Below are 5,991 nucleotides of genomic sequence, written 5' to 3' on the forward strand. Positions count from 1 at the left end.
CCTGCACTGACAGGCGAATTCTTTACCACTGATCCACCATGGAAGCCCGACTATTATGAGAGAGAGGCCCAAATCCAAACCACTAGACCACCAGGAATAAATGATTGTTAGGATGGGCTGCTGTCTATGGGGTCGCACAGAGTCGGACACGACTGAAGCGACTTAGCAGCAGCAGCAGCAGAAGGATTCAATGTGGTGCCTGGGATAGTTTCTGAAATATTATGAGCGCTCAATTAATGGCAGCTAGGGTTAGGGAGCATTTTGTTTGCATCATCTTATTGAATTCTCTGAGCAGCTTGGTGAGTGAGGCATTATTACAGATGAAGCTCAGAGATAAGGTAGCCCTACACTTGGGGGAGCTGACATTCACTCGCTCTGAGCATTCCCTGGGCACTTACCAGGCTCCACACTCACTGCTGAAACAGACCACTCCCACCCTCTTGGGGCTCATATTCCAGCAATTTGAACACCCCCTCCCCTATCCTCGGCTTCCCTGGGAGGGACACCTCCCCACCCTCTTGCAGTAGCTGGGGAGGAATTAAGCCGGAGGGTCCCAACCAATGGATATCCTTGGGGTTTGGGTGCTTAATGACTCCCCTCCTCCTCATAACCATCTCATGTAAATTTCTTTTATAATTACACTGAAAGCTATCAAACTATCTAATTTAATTTCTTTGCGAAAATAAATAGCTAAAGTGGCCCTAGGTACTAGCATAAATACTTCAAGCAGAACCATCCGGGATAGCTACTTATGCAGGCCTGACTGGCCGCAATACACACTTCATAAGTACATATTTATTGGGCCTGCCCCCCTCCCCCGAAGCCCTCTCCCTTCTAAGAAGAGGCAAAGATTCTGCTGACTCAGCCGGAAGAAGAAGAAAGTGATTGGGGCCATGGTGGTAGCGAGGAGGAGGGGTGAGGGAACAGAGGAAAATATGCTGGGTAATTAATTATCCGTCTTTGTACATCCATAACTTTTTATTAAACAAATATGCAAATACTGCCTCTCCGCTGCCTTTGCCCGGGTCTGCCGTGGGGATGACTGTTAATTGGCGGCGGGGTCCGTGGGGAGGAGGCCTGTTTGAGAAGCAGGCCGGGGCTGGGCCAGCCTCCTCGCTCTCTCACTTGCCGTGGCTCCCCTGGTCCACTGGGCCAGCATCATTACTCAGATATGCTTACACAAGGCCAGCGGATTGTGCCTTCTTCTTATCACCTCTTGGCATTTCTGCCTTTCTTCCCAGCTGCCAAGGCTCAGGGTCAGGTGAAGACCAAGACTCCTCTCTTGTTCTGGCTTCTGTCTACTTCCTCAGCCTCATTTCCAGTCCTTCTCGCTTTTGGCTAGTGTATCTCAGCAGCCCTGGCCTCTGACCTAACCTGCTCTACCTCAGGACTTTTGCACTGGCTATTTCTCTGCCTGGAATGCTGGATTCTCATGGCCAGCTGTTTCTTTTTTCTTTTTTGGGGGGGTTATACGCCAAGGCATGTTCAATCTTAGTTCCCTGATTGGTGATTGAACCCACACTGCCTACCGTGGAAGCACAGGGTAGCCACTGTGCTACTGGACTGCCAGGGAAGTTCCTGGCCAGTTCTTTCTTGAATTTCAAGTTTAAGGTCAATGTGACTTATGTGGCCACTTTTTTTTTAAGCTACTTTGCTTTATGATTATTATTTTTCAGCACACCTATCACCTTGGTAATTTTCACTTTTATTTATTAGTTTTGTAAGTTTATTATTTCCTCCTGCCAGAATGTGACTTCCAATAGAAAAGAGCCTTGTGTTATCTATGGCCAAATCTCCATTGCCTAGAATGGTATACGTAGTTAGATGGCCCTTGTTCAATATTAATGACCTGAATGGAAGGAAAAACCTCCTCACTCCTCTCCTTGTCCCCAGGCCCCCTCTTCCGTTCTCCATACCATTCAGTAGTCTTTTTAAAACACAAATCTTACCGTGGACAACCTTCCATGGCTTCCTAGTTCTTCAGAATGATATCCAAGTTCCATTACCTGCCCCATTCCAACCTAGTCTCTTTACCTCTCCATGAAGAAGGCAATGGCACCCCACTCCAGTACTCTTGCTTGGAAAATCCCATGGACAGAGGAGCCTGTTAGGCTGCAATGCATGGGGTCGCTAAGAGTCGGACACGACTGAGCGACTTCACTTTCACTTTTCACTTTCATGCATTGGAGAAGGAAATGGCAACCCACTCCAGTGTTCTTGCCTGGAGAATTCCAGGGACGGGGGAGCCTGTTGGGCTGCCCTCTATGGGGTCGCACAGAGTCGGACACGACTGAAGTGACTTAGCATAGCATTACCTCTCCAACTCCTTCTTTATCCTCCGACACACTCACTGGCCTTCACACAAAGCATCATTCTTCCATGTGAGCCTTGGCACAAATGTTTCCAGCTGCAAATTCTCTTCCATACCTCTGTTAGCTTGGCCAACTCCATCTTTTCTGCGTCTCAGATCAGGCATCACCTCCTCTAGGAAGGCTTTCTGCTTAATCTGCTATCCTCCCTGCCAGTGCACTTTCATCTTACTCTGGCTTTTCTGCTTCTCCCTCTCTAGATGGAGGTCTTTAGGAGGATGGGGATGCTGTCTCCTTTCTCATCTTTCAGGCAACTATCGTGAAGCTGGGCGGGGTATTAATCAGGTTCTGGTTTGAGAACGTGGATTCTGGTCCAGCCTCTCTGGATTCATACTCCAGCGCCTTGATTTACTGGCTGTGCTGGATAGCCACCAAGATGGTGCCCAGTAGGGTGGTGGCATCTGGTATTTATACCTGTGTGGAGCCCCTTTCTCTTGAGTGTGGGCTGGGACCTAGGGACTTACTTCTAATAGATACGATACAGTAGAAGTGACGGAATGTCACCTCTGTGAGTAGCTTATAAAAGGGTGAAAGCTCCCCTCTTGGACACTCTGTCTTGCTCCTTCTCTATGAGGGACGGCAGACAGCTGTCCTGTTACGGACGGCCCTGTGGTCTCTGGAAGGGCACACATGGAAAGAAGCTAATATCTCTAGTCAATAGCAGGGAGGGCCTGGGACGCCAGGGAAACTGTGCTGGAGTCCTGACCTACAGAAACTGTGAGGTAATCAATGTTTCTTGTTTACAGCTGTTAAGTTTTCGGCTAATTTGCTACACAGTGATAGGGAACTAAATATTAACTAGGTGCTTGTGGGCAAGACCTTTCTGTGTCTCAGTTTCCCTATCTGTAGAGTGGGGACAATAATTACCCCCATCTTGTGGGTTGTTGTGGGGATTAAATGAGTTCCTTAGAACAGTGACTGGCATATAGTGAGTGCTGCGTGAGTTTAGCTAGTCTCACATTGTTAGCACTTTGGAGGTGCTTAACAAGCCCTGAGCAGGAACAAACATGGTAAGAATAATAGTCCTTGTCTATTGCTCTCTGGGCATGAAGTTCTAGCTTCTTGAGATGGCACTCAAGGCCTTTTATGACCCCTCAGACTCCTACCAGCTTCATCGCTGTGGGGCTGGCCACTGTGTTCAACTCACCACCTCTCATCTCATCCTTACAACATCCCTGTAAAGTAGGGACTGTCTTACAAATGTGGAGCTTGGGTTCAGAGAGGTTAAGTAACTTGCCCAAGGTCACACAGCCAGAACAAGATTAAACTAAGTTTTGAATTCAGGAATGTCTGCCTTCGGGTCTGGTTTATTTGTGTAGCCTCAGTGCCTTCCATGGGCCTGGCATAAAGTAAGAAGCAGGTCCATGGTCACTGAACTGCCTGCCTGCCTGCCTGGATGAAGATTGCCCCTTCCTCCACCTCCCATTTGTCAGGTGAAAAAGCAACAAAAAGCTCACGCGGCCAAGAGACTTTGGAGAGCAATGCTTAACCCAGAGGACTGACTCACCAATGGGCCCCTGGGGCATCAGCCCAGTGACCCTGCCCAGTGGCTGGCTTTAATAGAGGAGGAGGAGGCAGCGGGAGCCAGCAGGGAGAGCTGCCCATTAGCCCTAATTAGCAGCCCGTCTGGAAAAGAGCTTGGGCTGAAATTAAGATGCTGTCAGTGGGTCCCAGCTGGGTCGTAGCAGAGTGGCAGCTGCAACATTTCCAGAGCCTGAGCTTGAAACACTCAGCTGGGAAGGCCTCTCTGCCTGACTCCACCTGGACCCAGGGGCCCTCGGGAGGCAGCCAGACCTCTCCCCCAGCGAGACGGTGATTCACTGAGAACCCCTCGAGTGTCAGAGCTTGAGCCAAGCCCCCACCACCCTGGTTATCTCCATGGGTCCTCCCATAGCACCTCTACACCCATTTTTCAGGAAGAAACAGAGGCTTAGAGAGCTTTCATGGTGTGCCCAAGGCCACACGGCTAGATGTGGCAGAGTTCCGGGGGGGCTCCTGAGACAGTGCCCCGAATCCAAGGCTGCGTGGGTAGGTCGGAGGGGGAGATCCTGAGCAGGGCTTGAGTGGCGGGAATCAGCGGAGGACAGGGGGCAACCTCTGGGCTTCAAGTCACCTTCTTTCAGTCCATCCCTTCCTCCCATTCCCAGGTCAGGACAGAGGTCCCTGTGCTGCTCCCTTTGTGGGGAGAGACAAGTTATGTAGAAGAGGCGGGCTGGGTTTGGGGTGAAGTAGGGTGAAAGAGCAGGAAAACCAAGTGGCAGGAAGGATCCAGCCTGCCTCCAACTCTCCACTTCCTCTTTTAAGGTGCCAAGAATAAACCAGGATTTAAAATCAAACTTAAAAAATCACAAAATCCCTACAGCTGCTTTCCCAGAAATCAGTGGCAGTGATTTGTGCAGCAGATGAGCTTTGGCCAAGCCCTGCTGGACAGTGGGTGGGGCTGCAAGGCAGGAGGTGGGCCAGGAGATGCCCAGGACCTAGGCTGTCCCCACCTTGGTTGTCGATGTTGTTATTCATAATAATAATGAACAGCCCGTTGAGGGCTTGGGATGAATGTGTGTGGAATAAATGGCAGGTGGACTGAGCGTTTCCTATCCCAGCATGGCCCTCTGGGAGGTACGGGGCGGTCTGCCTTACCAGAGGTCGTGGCTGAGTCTACACAAAGCTGGTGTCCTCAGAGAGGCTGAGCTGAGCCTACCTCAGCCTGCACACTCCCTCGGCCTTCCTGCCCACCCTGCCGCCAGGCTGAGTAGATGGTCATTTGCTCCCCAGCCGGCGGGCAGCTACTGATGTTTTTATGGGCAGATTGCAGGTAATGAGCTTTCCCTCCAGGACCTGGGGACAGTCTAGAAAATTGTATTCAGGTTGGAGAGAGGAAGAGGGGAGAGGAGGGGCAGGAGGTGAGAGATTCTTCCTGCCTCTGCCATCTGCATCCCCACAGCCAAGGAGGGAATCAGGTGAAGCCATCAGGGAGGGCCCAGACCCACCAGGGGTGGGGCAGCAGGCAGTAATTCCTTCTCTCTCAGGATGACTTTATGCTGAACTCTGATCTTGGTGGCTGTATGTCTGGAATTACAAATGGCAATGACTGTGCTCCCAGGGTCACCCTTTCTTTATTCCATCCATGCACCCATCGTCCATCCACCCATCTACTATCTACCCACCCACCCATTCATCCATCTATCCATTCATCAACCCCTTGAGTCATCCATCCAACAGGTAGTTACAGAGCTCTCTCCTTGGCAGTGGGTAAGGTCCTAAGGATAGGGCAGTAAGGAGGTGAAGAGGAAAAAGACATCGCTCTCCTTCCTAAGAATAGTCACTCACTTATTCATCTATTCAAATGATGATATTGAGTTCCTATGATGTGCCAGGTTCTGTGGTTAGTGGAGATACATGCATGCATGCCTGCCGAGTCACTTCAGCCCTGTCCAACTCTTTGCGACCCTGTAGACAGCAGCCCGCCAGGCTCCTCTGTCCATGGGATTCTCCAGGCAAGAACACTGGAGTGGGTTGCCACGCCCTCCTCCAGGGGCGCTTCTCCACCTAGGGATCAAACCCATATCTCTTATGCCTCCTGCATTGGCAGGCGGATTCTTGACCATGAACGAGCACCACCTGG

The sequence above is a fragment of the Bubalus kerabau genome, chromosome 13 (genome assembly GCF_029407905.1).
Source record: "Bubalus kerabau isolate K-KA32 ecotype Philippines breed swamp buffalo chromosome 13, PCC_UOA_SB_1v2, whole genome shotgun sequence".
NCBI classification, from domain to species: Eukaryota; Metazoa; Chordata; class Mammalia; order Artiodactyla; family Bovidae; genus Bubalus; species Bubalus kerabau.